This window comes from Phoenix dactylifera, chromosome 2, assembly GCF_051530095.1.
Source record: "Phoenix dactylifera cultivar Ajwa chromosome 2, Ajwa_hap1_PhDact_Kaust_v1.1, whole genome shotgun sequence".
NCBI classification, from domain to species: Eukaryota; Viridiplantae; Streptophyta; class Magnoliopsida; order Arecales; family Arecaceae; genus Phoenix; species Phoenix dactylifera.
Window position 1 is genome coordinate 78,140 of NC_143191.1, and position 15,150 is coordinate 93,289.

Sequence of the window (15,150 nt, forward strand, 5' to 3'; positions counted from 1 at the left end):
CGTGCCGTTGGTCGGGCGGCCGCGGTGACTGGCGCGCGGCAGAGTCTGGCGCGGGTCCTGGCGAGGTTCGCTGGGCCGAACCTCGCCCGGCGGACTGGGCGCGGGCGCGCGGGCGCCTGGGCGCGCAGGCGGGCACGCGGCACTGTAGCTGGCGAGGTTTGGCGCCCAGAACCTCGTCCGGCACACTGTAGCTGACGAGGTTCGGTAGCTAGAACCTCGCTCGGCACACTGTGCTGGCTAGGTTCTTTGGCCTGAACCTCGCCGCAGCCATGCAATGTTGCAGGATTTGGCCGCGGCAAGCACGCGGTGAGCTCGGCCGGGGTTGGGCATGCTCGGCCGAGGCTTGGATATGTGTGCGGCGTGCTCGGCCAAGGTTGGGCATGCTTGGTCGGGGCTTGGCATGCATGGTATGGGCCGGCCATGGGTGTGCTTGGCCGAATGAAAGCTTTGGCCAAGGCTCTCCAAGTAATGTAGTTGGCCTCCGTTGGCCTCTTTATGGCTCGATGTTTTTCTTAGTTGGCGGCGTTTGCGGGGGTCCTCAACACACGTGTCCCGTGCGGATGCCGCTACTTATCCGCGGTTGGCCTAATTTGGGATTTTTGTTGGTTGGCCGGATAGACTCCCGGGACTCGCTTCCTGGTTATTCGGGACGCGGATCCAGCTGCTTTCTCTCCCGCGGATTGGTGACTTGGCATTCTGTCCTCCATCCATCTTGCGGCTTGATGCATCTTGGCTGCCCACGTCTTCGCTCGCCAAATCTCTATGGAAGAGCCTGCGGGCTCCTTTGATTCTGTGCGTGATCCTTCTTTGTTTGGCCCTGCGCTTGTGCTTGGATTTCTGCCATATGTCTCGACCTGCTATTCTTGGCCAAGCGCTGCCTTGCAGGGCCTTACCTTGTTTACTGTCGCGCGCAGATGGTTGCCACTTGTCCCTTGGCCAGGCCTTTGGCTCGACCGACGGTGGCTTTCCTTGTTTGGCCTTAGGACGCGCATGCGCTAGCTGGTCCGGGTTCAATGTGCGCGGGCTTGGACTGATTGTGCTGTCATTGGTTTGGCTCGACCAGTGTGTTGGCTCTGGACTCGATTGGCTTGAATGCGCTCGGCCGAATGCAGTTTCATCCGTGCCTTGCGCTTGCTGCCCCTTCTGTGCGCGCGCGTTCAGGTGCTCGCGCATGGGCTGGTGCCCCTCGTTGCTGCCCAAGTGCATGCCCCTCCTGGCCTTGGCGAGGTTCGGGCGCGCCATGCAGGCATGGGCGCATTGTGCGGCGTGGCCGTCTGGGGTACGTAACACCTGGTTGACCGGTCGCGCATCCCGGCTGGGAGAGTCCCAGTCCGGGTGGGATTGGGACTTGGTCGCGTGGCCGCCAGTAGGCGTGCGCGGTCACTGTAGCTAGCGAGGTTCTTGCGACCGAACCTCGCTGCACTGTCACAGGCGAGCACGCGCGGGCGGGTTGGCCAACGCGCGGTCACTGTAGCTGGCGAGGTCCTTGCGACCGAACCTCGCTGCACTATAGCAGGCGAGGTCCTTGCAACTGAACCTCCCCGCACTGTAGCAGGCGGGCGTGCGGTCACTGTAGCTGGCGAGGTTCTTGCGGCCGAACCCCGCCACATTGTAGCAGGCGGACTTAGCCACGACAAGGCTTTGGCGGGGCTGCGCGTGCGGGGGCTCGGCCAAGGCTGGGCGTGCTCGACCGAGGCTTGGGTAGGCATGGGCGCGCGGTTGGCTCGGCCGAGGTTGGGCGTGCTCGACCGAGGCTTGGCATGCATGGGCGCGGTGTGCGGCACGGGCATAGTCTCGGCCGACCATAGATGTGCTTAGCCAAATGAAGGGGCTTGGCCAAGGCTTTCCAAGCAAAATAGTTGGCCTTGGCTTGACCCTTCGATGTCCTCCTTGGTTGGCAGCGCTTGTGGGGGTCCTCAACAATTTTCCGCCGTACAACATAACGTTGGTATCCACAGTTTCTAGTTGACATAACCTGCTTATCTAATATATATTCTATTTGCTCTCTGCATGCATGAAATTTTGGTGGCGGCGGCTCAACAACAGATAACGGGTCAGGGTTATCATTAGGGAAAGATGTGTCAACAAAGAGGTCGGAAGGAATAATTGCTGTCTTTTTATAAGGGATTAAATCTTTAATATTAAATATCACACTAATTCCCTAGTCATCAGGAAGATCAACAATATATGCATTCGAACTAATTTTCTTTAAGACTTTTAATGGGCTCGCACTACGAGCTTATAGTTTCTTGAACGTTCGAAAATCGTTCAGGCCTGATTCTTACCATAACATAATCTCCTGCACTTAGCTCTTTATAACGTTTGTGCGAATCAACAAGGAATTTATATTTGAAGTTATTAGAGTAAACGCGATTGCTGATTTTTTGATGTAATGAATGTAGATACGATGCAAATGAATGTGCAGACTAAAACACTCTATGCTGATGAGACATGGAAATCATGTCTATAGGCTACCTAAGTTTGTAACCATGCACCACTTCAAATGGATTCATGCCTATGGACTTGTTGATCGAACTGTTATATGCAAACTCAGTTGTTGGTAACACGAAATCTCAGATCCTAGCATGTTCGCCTACCAGACATCTCAACAGGTTTCCAAGGCTACGGTTGACAACTTTAGTCTGGCCATTGGTTTGAGGATGGTAGGCAGAGGAAAATTTTAGTTTGGTGCCCTTCATGTACTAAAAGATTTTCCAAAAGTAGCTCATGAATTTAATGTCCCTATCATACACAATAGATTTAGGAAGGCCATGGAGTCTAACGACTTCATCAAAATAAAGTTTGGCAATTCTATCGATATCGGAAGTCTTAAAACAGAAAAGAAAGTGAGCCATTTTTGAGAAACGGTCCACGACCACAAAAATAAAATTTTGCCTGGTGGAAGTACGAGGAAGTTCTAACACGAAATCCATACTAACATCTTGCCATGGACACTCAGGAACAGGTAGCGGATTGTACAGACTAGTGTTCTGTTTACGTTGTTTAGCTAGATGACAGGTACGACACCGACTGACAATTTTAGCCACGTCTCTCTTGAGACTCGGCCAAAAGAAACGACTCCACCATTTCAATGGTCTTGTTTCGCCCAAAATATTCAGAAAGTTCTTTAGCATGTATTTTCTATACTAAGAAATCTCTCACTGATGTTCGAGGGATACACAATTGATTGGATCAAAAGAGAATCATTTTGCAGAAAAAAATCGTTCTGCTCTCGATCCACCCTGTCACGCAGGGTCAGGTATATTTGTCTAAAGTCAAGATAGGAGACATATTGTTCCCTGATCCTTCCAAAACCTATTACTTTCGTGTTCATCGCGGAGAGGAGGAAGATCCGTCGGCTGAGCGCGTCAGCAGCTTTATTCTCAACTCCAGCCTTGTGCTTCAAGACAAAGGTATAAGCTTGGAGAAACTCGACCCATCAGCCATGCCTATGGTTTAGTTTCTTTTGGGAGTTGAGATATTTTAATGCTTCGTGGTCTGAATATAAGACAAACTCTTGCGGTAGGAAATAGTGTCGCCAATGTCGCAAGGCTTGCACTACTGCATAGAATTTTTTATCATAGGTGGATTAACATAACCTACTGTTGTTTAATTTTTCACTGAATAATGCGACAGGATGACCTTCTTGGCTTAACACGCCACCTATACCAACTCTAGAGGCGTCACATGCAACCTCAAATACCTCCGTGAAATCAGGGAGGTGCAAGACAGGAGCTTCTATCATCCTTTTTTTAATTTCGTTAAACGCTTGGGATGCAGATTTTTTCCACATAAAGTCTTCTTTCTTCAGGCAATCTATGATAAGAGACATTATCAAATTAAAACTCCTAATGAAGCGACGGTAGAAAGTGGCCAACCCATAAAAAATACGTACTTAATATAGAGACTTGGGCTCGGGCCAATCTATTATCGCGCTTACCTTCTCAGGATCAACAGAGACACTCTTAGAAGATACAATGAACTCTAAGAAAGTAACATGATTGGTCAAAAAGGCACATTTCTTGGGATTTGCAAAGAAATTTCTTTCTTTTCTAAGGACATCACAAACTTGCCTTAGATGTGTGAGATGGAGCTCCTAAGTTCGGCTGTATATGAGGATGTTGTTAAAGTACACAATAACAAATTTGTTCAGAAAATGTCTAAATATTTGAGTCATCACCCTCATAAAAGTACTGGGACCGTTGGTTAATCCGAACGGCATGACTAACCATTCGTGGAGTCCATCTTTCGTTTTGAAGGCAGTCTTCCATTCATCCCCAGGATGAATCCGGATCTGGTGGTACCCACTCTTCAGATCGATCTTGGAAAAGATCGTAACACCAGGCATAGAATCTAAGAGGTCGTCCAGCTTGGGGATGGAAAAGCGATACTTAATCGTGATTTTGTTGATGGTACAGCTATCAACACATCCTCCAAGAGCCATTTTTCTTGGGGGTGAGGAGTGCAGGCACGGCACATGGACGTAGGCTCTCGTGAATATATCCTCTTGTGAGGAGTTCGTCAACTTAACGTTTTAGTTTAGCGTGTTCATTTGAGTTGAGCCTATGATAAGGAAGGTTGGATAGGGATGCTTCGAGAACTAAATCAATTGCGTGCTGGATCTCACGCATTGGAAAAATGCATCCGGAAGATCATCAGACAAGACGGAATGAAACTCCTTTAGAAGGGAAGCTACTGCAGGAGAATGCTCAAAGGTGAACTCCACATTGATAATTTTAGCCACAAGTGCAAACATAAGTGTCTGGCTCTCGATATCTTTCATTACCATTTTTGAAGTAATGATGTGAAGTGGCTTGCTTTTACCTGGGTCATAATTCTTCTTTTCAGGGGCAGACTCTCTAGGAAGTATTGGGTTCAGTCTAATTTTTTTATCCTGAAAAATAAAACTACACGAGTTTGAACGTCCATAAAGTGTGACGTCCATATCGTATAGCCAAGGTATTTCTAAGATGACTTACATGCATCGGAATGCTGTCACACCAAATTTCGTCCTTATAAGATAAGAATTGAATAGGGACGAGGCATCTTTCCGATCCAGAGATGGATGTATTATCCACCCATGCTACTTTGTACGGGCGGGGATGGGGCTCAGACTTCAACTTGAGGTGGGAGACAACTCCGGAAGCGATGTCGTTGATGCAACTCCCGCTATCGAAAAGGATTTTGCAAGTTTTTTCATTGATCTTAACAAGAGTGTAGAATAGGGAGGTTCAGCGCCAATCTTGTTCGGTCTTAGTCTGGGCGAGGGTGCACCTAACCACATGAAGCCTAGGGTCTTGGTTATGCGGGTCATAGGTTTCCTCTCGTGAATCGTTCTGGACAAATTCTAATCTGGTTGGTTCATTTCCAAAGTCTTCTACATAATCTTCGATGTTTGGTTCATAGACTTCTTTGACAAATTCAGCCTCTTGGTTTCCAGCTTCTGGTTCGTTAGGTCTTAGCAGTACATTGGGATGCTATGTGGCCAAACTTTTGACACAGGAAACATTGGGTTTGGCATCGAGAAGGAGGGTTGGGACCTAATATTCCTTTTTCTTTATCATTTGAAGGGTTCGGGATAGGCATCGGGGATGTCCTAGCTGGTGCTTGGATAGGGCCGGGCTGATTAGGAGGATTGGGAAGTGGTCTGAGTTGTGGGAGATAGTTTTGGGTAGGTCGGACTTCTGAGGTCATTAGTCGAGGGTCAATACGCCTCACCACGGGTGTCCTTAAGAAACTATCCACATCTTGAGCCAACTAGTATGCTTGGCCAAGAGTGGTAATCTTTTGTAGGATGACTTCCTTCTGGATTTCCTTGCGAAGCCCTGCCTGAAACCTTAAAAGAGTGACAGTCTCATCTTCTACTACACCGCACCTCTTATGAAACTTCTCAAATCGTGCGATGTAATCAGTAATAGCTGATGTCCCTTGAGTTAGTTTCTGCCACCTATCCATAAGGCGTTGTCGGTAAGAAAATAACAGATACTTTTCATTCAATTTCTTTTTCATATCCTCCTATGTGGTGATACGTCACCGAGGAAGCCTTTGGATATCGCGCATATGTTCAACATTATGCCAGTACCAATGAGCTTGCCCAATAAGCTTCATCTTGGTAAATCGCACCTTCCTATCATCGACATCTCATACCATTCAAAGTAGTTATCCATGCTCGCTCTCCAATCGAGATACATGCTTGGTTCGAGTTGACTGGCAAAGGTAGGGGCCTCTATTCTTACGGTACGTAATAGTCTCTCATCGAGTTCGCGTTGGCAATCGAAGGTGGTTGGTTCTTAGGAGGATGGGGAAAGACTACAGGTGGTACGACCAAACCGAATTCAGGTTGGGCTGCAACGGGGTTGGTGGTTCCGGGGTCCTAATGTTTCACATTAGCACACGGACCTCTCATTTAAATTCTTCATTATCAGCTCGCATGGCAGCGAACTGTTTTATGAGAAATTTCAGAGCTTCAGAATCCGTGGTAGCTAAGGGGACTTTGGGTTGAGTGGCTTGGTACTTCTTACCGCTATGGGTTGGCATGTAATGACAACACTATGTATGATGATGTGAGATGTAATGTCACTAATGGAACTCTAGTAAATATAATGATCCTAAAGTATGATTTTGATCTTAGCAAACTTTCATAGAATTAACTTAAAATTTAGATATTGCTGATTTTTACTCCGGTTATTCTTGAGTTAAGGTATGAAATTAATCAAGATAGGAAAATAGGTTGCAAACAAGTTTTACGGTTGTTTTAATCCTAAAGTAAATTGATCATTGAACGTTGAGAAACATCCTGTTGCTAGGGTGTGCTAACTGAATAACAAGATTTAATGATTGATAGGACGGATTTGAAAGTGGAGAAACCTATGTTCTGAATTTTGACAGCAAAGTAAGTTTCAAGAATATAGCTATCATGCAAGAGAACTATAACATAATTAAATGAACAAGCCCTAGAGAAGTAGGAACCTATTACCTGTCGGGAAGCAGACGACCAGAATCCTTCGCTCGTGGATTCTCAAGCATTGAAGAAGATGATGGACACAACACAGAAGAATCAGTGGGGCTGATTGCTGAATTCGAACTGATGCACGGTTGAGATGGACACCAAGGAGGGATGAACGACGGGAGGATGAAGCCGTGGAGGGAGTGCTGATTGGGCCGGTGTGGAGACGACATGATGGGTTGTGGACTTGAAAAGAGGGGCGGATTGTGGGTCTGTTGAAGAAGAGGGCCTGCTGGGTCTTGCATTGAAGAAAGGGTGAGCGGGCTGGTGCGGCTGGGCCTAGAAGGGCTGTAGGTTAGGAGGCTTGAGAAGGCCCAAACAGGTGGGGGTGTGAAGGGGGGCTTGAGGAAGACCATGGTGGGAGGGGGGAAAAAGGGGCGGGCTTAATGAAGAAGTGGGCCAGTGAGAAAAAAAAGGGGGGTGAAAGAGGGAAGGAGGCGGAGGGATGGTGGTGCTCAGCGGAAGGGAGAGCAGCGGGCGGCGATTAGGAAGAGGAGGTGGAGCGCGGCAGGACGGCGACGGCGGTGGCCGGCAGGGCGGGAGCGGGGAAGGAATGGGCGGCGCGGTGAGGCAGTGAAGCGGTGTCTCGGGCGGCCGTAAGGAAGAGGGGGCAGAGAGCGTTGCAGCGGCGATGGCGGCCAGTGGCGCGGAGGCAGCGAAGGGCGGCGGTAAGGAAGAGGAGGCAGAGGCGACCGGGAGGAGCGGCGCTTCAAGGGCGGCGATGGCTTGAGCGGTAGAGCTCAGGCGGCGACGGCTCGGGCGGTGTTCGGCGGGGAGGCATCGTGGTGGAAGCGGCGGAGGCCTCAGCGGTGCGGCGAAGATGTAGGCAGCGGGTAGTCGCGGAGAGGAAGATGAACATGTACTTTTTCCCTTTTTTTTAGTCGGCACGTGCGGTCACGTGCAGAGCCCCCCTTTTTTTCGAGACGGCACGTGCGGTCACGTGCGAACTAGCACGTGCGCCTGCGTGAGGCTAAGCACGTGCAAGTCACGTGCGGACTTCTTTTTTTTCGGATCCGGACTACCGGGTTGTGGGTTAACGGATTCAGTACTTTCCCGTTAATCAAATCTTCAACCTTCCGATGGGTTCAGGAGGGCGTGCCGATCCTCGCGGCGGTGGCTGTGGGGGAGGGCTGTGGCGGCGGAAAAGGGGAAGAGGTAGTGACGGAGAGGGGCGACGGTGTTCTTTCGGATTCGGCCACAGACGGTGGCAACAGGGTGCGGCCGAGGGCTTCCTTTGTCAAGCCAGGTGCGACGCGGTTGACACTAGGGCGGCGGGCTTCCGTGGGGTTGCGGCGACCTTCGGTGGCGAGCCGATGGTGAGGCGGTGCTGCGTGGCAGAGGCGGTGGCGGGCACGGGCGCGGTGACGGGTGGAGGAGAAACCGGTTAGGAGTTTTTCCCCTTTGGAAACTGATGAGGGGCTTTTCCCCTCTTTTCCCTCGTGTGAGGACCGAGAGATGAGAGAGAAAAGAAAAATAAAATTTATCTCTCTCTTTGCAACGTGCACTCGCGATGGCCTTCAACACGATCCAGCGTCCGCGGTGCGATGGTTCCAACAACAATCTCGTGCGGTAGGCGGGGAAAAAGAATCGGGGATGGCCCGTCCATAAACTGGATTTCGGAGCTTTAGCAACAGAGGCAAAGTCGGCCGGCTCTGATACCAAGCTGATGGAGGACCACTGCAGGAGAATAGGGAAGGAAGAGGAAGAAGAAAAGAGGAGGAAGAAGAAATGGAGGCTAATTATTATTCAATTCTTCAATGCCTTAATTTTTCAGAGGGGTGGCCTTTATATAGGCCTTACTTTAGGCCAATCAGTTGACTATATACCAAACTTGGGCCCTTATAAATTGGACCTTACATCACATCAATTAAGCACTTACTAACAAGGACCATTAAACCAACTGATCACACCCAAAATTGGATCTTTATAATTAGGTATTACATTGATCAATTGATTTAATCACTTGACTCAACAACTAACCAAATCGACTCAAGCAATGACAAAAGCAACTAATAATGCAATAAATGGACCCTGACTCAAACTGGTGCCTCAGGATCATCTTCTAGCCATAATGATATCAATCCCTAGTGCGAATGCGAGCGAATGGCTCTGATGGCTCAGTCATCTGAAAGAACGGCTCGATGTCCCCATCAGTTTGAGCCATAAAGAATTAGGGCATTCAATGAAAGGAAAAAAAACCCGTGGCTTGGCCGACTTCTCTTCCTCACGTTGGGCATGAGCTTCTTCTCCCTCTTCTTTCTCTTGCGTTTGCGTAACCTCTTCTTCTATTCTGGTTCTTTCCTTCAGCGGATCTTCTTCTCCATGGATCTTCATCTTCAGTGGATCTTCTTCCTCACCAAGGCGCCTCCATTAACAAGAAATCCTCGTCCAACAAGGATTTCTCCTAGTGCATGCTGCCGCCCCTACACCTTCAAGTGTGATCCTATTCCATTAAGGATTCCTTGGTCAATAAAGACTCCCACTTCATCACGCCTTCCCCCTCTTATTTCTTATCGTGAACCCACCCAAAAGAGGGATCCTTACTAGCAGCGCACCACAGCCTTACCAAGTTCAGATCTTCGCAAGCACAGAATGCGGACGCACGGGACACGCATCCAGGTCCAGCCACGACCCGCATCCCGGCCAGCTGGGACGCGCATCCCACCCATCACACATGGTCCTCTTTCTCGTCGCCTTTAGATCTGAACCTTCACCAGTTGAGCCTTCATTCAACCGTGTCCCAGCGGCAACCACGACCCTTACTCTCCTTCATGGCATCATCTTCCATCCAGATTCAGCAATCAGCCCCTGCTGATATTCTGCATGGCGTCCATCATCTTCTTCATCGCTTGAAAATTCACAAGCAAACGATTCTGGTTGTCTGTTTCACGACAGGTGAGGTTTCTACTTCTCTTGGACTTGTTTATTTAATTATATTCAAGTTTTCTTGCATGATAGCTATATTCTTGCAAACTTACGTTGCAGTCAAAATTTAGAACATAAATTCCTCCACTTTCAAACCCGTCTTATCAACCATTGAATTTTTTGTTTATTAAATTAGCACACCCTAGCAATGAGACGTTTCTCAACGTTTAATGATCAATATACTTAACGTTAGAATAACCGTAAAACTTGTTCGCAACCTATTTTCTTATCTTGATTGATTTCATACCTTAACTCAAAAAAACGGGAGTAAAAATCAGCAACACTTAGATTTTAAGTTACTTCTATGAAAAGTTGCTGAGATCTGAAATTATATTAGATTGCATGGGTAGGTTGTCCTGCATCATATTTGGTATCAGAGCCTAGGTTTGCTATGGTTCCATTATTGACATTGCATCTCACATCATCATACATAGTGTTGTCATTGCATGCCAACCCGTAGCGGTAAAGAGTATCAAGCCTCTCATCCTAAAATCCCCTTAGCTACCATAGATTCTGTCTGAAATTTCTCATGGATCAGTTCGCTGCCATGCGAGTTGAAAATGATGAATTTAAACAAGAGGTTTGTTAGCTAATGCGAAACATTAGGACCCCGGAACCGCCAACCCCCGTTGCAGCCCAATCTGAAATTGGTTTGACCGCACCACCTATGGTCATTCCCCATCTCCCTAGGAACCAACCACCTCCTAATCACCAACGCGATTTTGATGAAAGGCTAATGCGTACCGTAAGAATAGAGGCCCCTATCTTTGCTGGTCAACTCGAACCAAGCGTGTATCTCGATTAGAGAGTGGGCATAGACAACTACTTTGAGTGGTATGAAATGATCGATGATAGGAAGGTACGATTTGCCAAGATGAAGCTTATTGGCCAAGCTCACTGGTACTGGTATAATATTGAACATATGCGTGAGACCTAAAGGCTTTCTTGTATCAACACATGGGAGGATATGAAAGAGAAATTGAATGAAAAGTATCTGCCATTTTCTTACCGACAACGCCTTACGGATAGATGGTAGAAACTAACTCAAAGGACGTCAACTATCGCTGATTACATCGCACGATTCGAGGAGTTTCATATGAGGTGCGGTGTGGTAGAAGAGGAGACTGTCACCCTTTCTAGGTTTTGAGCAGGACTTCGCGAGGAGATTCAGAAAGAACTCATCCTATGAGAGATTACCACACTTAGCCAAGCATACCAGTTGGCTCAAGATGTAGATAGTTTCTTGAAGACACCTGTGGTGAGGCGTTTCGACCCTCGACCAATGCCCTCAGGAGCCCGACCTACCCAAAATTATCTTTTACAACCCATGCCGCTTCCTAATTCTTCTCATCAGCCCGACCCTATCCAAGCACTAACTAGAGCGTCCCCGATGCCTTTCTCAAACCCATCAATTGATAAGGAAAAAGGATTATTAGGTCCTAGTCCTCCTTGCAGGAACCAAACCCAATGTTTTAGGTGTCAAAACTTTGGCCACAACATCCTAATGTTCCGCTAAGACCTATCTGGTTAACGATTAATGAACCAAAAGCTGCAAACTAAGAGGCCGAATATGTCGAAGAAGTCTATAAGCCAAACATCGAGGATTATGTAGAGGACTTTGAAAATGAACCAACCGAATTAGACTTTGTCCAGAATGATTCACAAGGGGAAACCAATGACCCAAACAACCAAGATCCTAGGCTTCATGTGTTTAGGTGCACCCTCGCCCAGACTAAGATCGAACAAGATTGGCGTCGAACCTTCCTATTCTACAGTCTTGTTAAGATCAATGGAAAAACTTGCAAAATTCTTTTCGATGGCGGGAGTTGCATCAACGCCATCGCTTCCGAAGTTGTCTCCCGCCTCGGTTTGAAGTCTGCGCCCCATCCCCACCCGTACAAAGTCGCGTGTGGATAGTACATCCATCTCTGTGTCGGAAAGGTATCTTGTCCCTATTCAATTTCTTTCTTATAAAGATGAAATTTGGTGTGAGCATTCCGATGGATGTAGGTCAAATCATCTTAGGAAGACCTTTGCTATACGCTATGGACATTACACTTTATGGACGTTCGAACTCGTGTAGTTTTATTTTTTAGAATCGGAAAATTAGACTGAACCCAATGCCTCCTTGAGAGTCTGCCTCTGTAAAGAAGAATATTGACCTTAGTAAAAACAAACCATTTCACATCATTACTTCGAAAGAGGTAGTGAAAGACATCGAGAGTCAGTCACCTGTGTCACCTGTGTTTGCACTTATGGCCAAAGTTATCAATGTGGAGTCCAACCTCGAGAATTTTCCTGTTGTAGCTCCCTTTCTAGAGGAGTTTCATTCTGTCTTCCCTGATGATCTTTCGGATATACTTTCTCTGATGCATGATATCCAGCATGCAATTGATCTAGTTTTCGGAGCATCCATGCCCAACCTTCCTCATCATAGGTTCAACCCAAATGAGCACGCCAAGCTGAAGCATCAAGTTGACGAACTCCTCGCAAGAGGGTATATTCGTGAGAGCCTAAGTCTCTGTATCGTGCCTGCGCTCCTCACCCACAAGAAAGATGGTTCTTGGAGGATGTGCGTTGATAGCCCTGCCATTAACAAAATTACGGTTAAGTATCGCTTTTCCATCTTTAGGCTGGACGACCTCTTAGATTCTATATTTGGCGCCACGATCTTTTTCAAGATCGATCTGAAGAGTGGGTACCACCAGATTTGGATTCGTCTTGAGGATGAATGAAAAACTGCCTTCAAGACGAAAGATGGACTCTATGAATGGTTAGTCATGTCGTTCGGCTCAACCAACACTCCCAGTATTTTTATGAGGGTGATGACTTTAGATATTTAGACCTTTTCTGAACAAATTTGTTGTCGTATACTTTGACGACATCCTCATATACAGTCGAACTCAGGAGCTCCATCTCACGCATCTAAGGCAAGTTTGCAATGTCCTTAGAAAAGAAAGCTTCTTTGCAAATCCCAAGAAGTGTGCCTTTCTGGCAGATCATGTCACTTTTTTAGGATTCATTGTGTCTTCTAAGGGTGTCTCTGCTGATCCTGAGAAGGTAAGCGCGATAGTAGATTGGCCCGAGCCCAAGTCTTTAACGGAAGTACGTAGTTTTCATAGTTTGGCCACTTTTTACTGCCATTTCATTAGGAGTTTTAGTTCGATAATGTTTTCTATCACAGATTGCATGAAGAAAGAAGACTTTATCTGGGCAAAATCTGTGTCCCAAGCATTTAACAAAATTAAGAAAAGGATGACAGAAGCTCCTGTCTTGCGCCTCCCTGATTTCACGAAGGTGTTCGAGGTTGCATGTGACGCCTCTGGAGTTGGTATAGGTGGCGTATTAAGCCAAGAAGGTTACCTGTCGCATTCTTCAGTGAAAAATTAAACGACAGTAGGTTATGTTACTCCACCTATGACAAAAAATGCTATGCGGTAGTCAAGCCTTGCGACATTGGAGTGCTACCGCAAGAGTTTGTCTTATATCAGACCACGATGCTTTAAAATATCTCAACTCCCAAAAAAAACTGAACCATAGACATGACCGATGGGTCGAGTTTCTCCAAGCATAAGGCTGGGTTTGAAAACAAAGCTGCTGTTGCGCTCAATCGACAGATCTTCCTCCTATCTGTGATGAACACTAAAGTGATAGGCTTTGGAAGGATCAGGGAACACTATCTTTTGTCCTGACTTTAGAAAAATATACCTGACCTTGCATGATGAAGGGGATCGAGAGCAGGACGATTTCTTTTTGCAAAATGATTCTCTTTCGGTCCAACCAATTGTATATCCCTTGAACCTCAGTGAGAGATTTCTTAGTATGGAAAATGCACGCTGGAGGACTTTTCGGACATTTTGGGCGAGACAAAACCATTGAAATAGTGGAGAGTCATTTCTTCTGGCCGAGTCTCAAGAGAGACGTGGCTAAAATTGTCAGCCAGTATCGTACCTATCATCTAGCTAAACAACGTAAACAGAACGCTGGTTTGTACACTCCACTCTCTGTTCTCGAGTGTCCATGGCAAAATGTCAGTATAAATTTCGTGTTAGGATTTCCTCGTACTTCCACCAGGCACGATTCCATTTTTGTGGTTGTGGACCATTTTTCAAAAATGGCTCATTTTCTCTGCTGTTCTAAGACTTCCGATGCCTATAGAATTGCCAAACTTTATTTTGATGAAGTCGTTAGACTCCATGGCCTTCCTAAATCTATTGTATCTGATAGGAATGTTAAATTCATGAGTTACTTTTGAAAAACTCTTTGGCATATGATGGGCACCAAACTGAAATTTTCCTCTGCCTACCATCCTCAAATCGATGGCCAGATTGAAGTTGTAATCGTAGCCTTGGAAACCTATTAAGATGTCTGGTAGGTGAACATGCTAGAACCTGAGATTTAATGTTACCAACAGCTGAGTTTGCATATAATAGTTTGGTCAACAAGTCCATAGGCATGAGCCCATTTGAAGTGGTGCATGGTTACAAACCTAGGCAGACTATAGACTCCTCATATCTCATCAGCATAGAGTGTCTGAGTGTGCACATTCATTGCATCAAGAAATCAGCAAATGTATTCACTCTAATAACTTAAAATATAAATTTCTTGCTGATTCGCACAAACATTATCTAGAGCTAAGTGTAGGAGATTGTCATAGTAGGAATTAGGCCTGAACGACTACCTTCGGGAACGTTTAAGAAACTGCAAGCTCGTAGTGTGGGTCCGTTCAAAGTCCTAAAGAAAATTAGTTCGAATGCATATGCTATGGATCTTTTTGATGACTATGGGATTAGTGCGACATTTAATATTGAAGATTTAATTTTCTATAAAAAGATAGCAGTTATTCCTTCCGACTCCTTTGTTGATACATCTTCCCCTGATGATAATCCTGACCTATTATCCTGACCTATTACCTGTTGTTGAGTCGCTACCTCCAAAATTTCATGCACACAAAGAACAAATGATGGTACATCAGAGCCATTTCTTCAGATGATGGAGCCATCACAGCCATTCACTCATGCGACACCAGAGTTTGACATCAGGGCCCCCAGATTGGGTCCATTTGAGTCTAAGTCACTTTTATTTTATTGCATTATTTGCATTTATTTTTGTCAAGTCAATTTGGTCAGTTGTTTTGTTATTAATCAAGTCAATTGAGTCATGTAATTAGATCGAGTGATTGGATCGATTTTGGTATGTAATCAATTAATTGACTTTGT

At 46.5% G+C, this 15,150-nt stretch overlaps 1 protein-coding gene across 28 annotated transcripts in view; it reads left to right on the top strand.

Annotated features, from left to right (window-relative positions):
- The window catches only part of LOC103697104 (serine/threonine-protein kinase ATM-like), a 74,021-nt gene that overhangs the window by 35,370 nt on the left and 23,501 nt on the right, over positions 1 to 15,150 (top strand). The gene's annotated exons all lie outside the window — the stretch shown is intronic.